The sequence below is a fragment of the Penaeus monodon genome, chromosome 32 (assembly GCF_015228065.2).
Source record: "Penaeus monodon isolate SGIC_2016 chromosome 32, NSTDA_Pmon_1, whole genome shotgun sequence".
Lineage (NCBI taxonomy): Eukaryota > Metazoa > Arthropoda > Malacostraca > Decapoda > Penaeidae > Penaeus > Penaeus monodon.
This window is the reverse complement of record NC_051417.1, coordinates 28548801-28549075: the sequence shown is the minus strand read 5'-3', so window position 1 is coordinate 28549075 and position 275 is coordinate 28548801.

Below are 275 nucleotides of genomic sequence, written 5' to 3'. Positions count from 1 at the left end.
TAAACAGTTGGTGCTACTCATGTGCTATGTACTGTACCCTAGTGCAATATAGGGTGCCCGACTCTGTATAGTAATATATGGTACACTCAGCCAGTGGTGCTCGGCCAGTGAGAGACGAAAGGAAATAACAAAATACGAAACAAAAAAAAAAACAAATACAGAAGGAACTTAGTGCTCTTGTATACGAGCTCAAAAGCATATGTATACTCGTACAGGAAGTGTTCATGTATATCCTGTATACGTAGCCTAAGATTTATACAAAGAACCGTACTCTG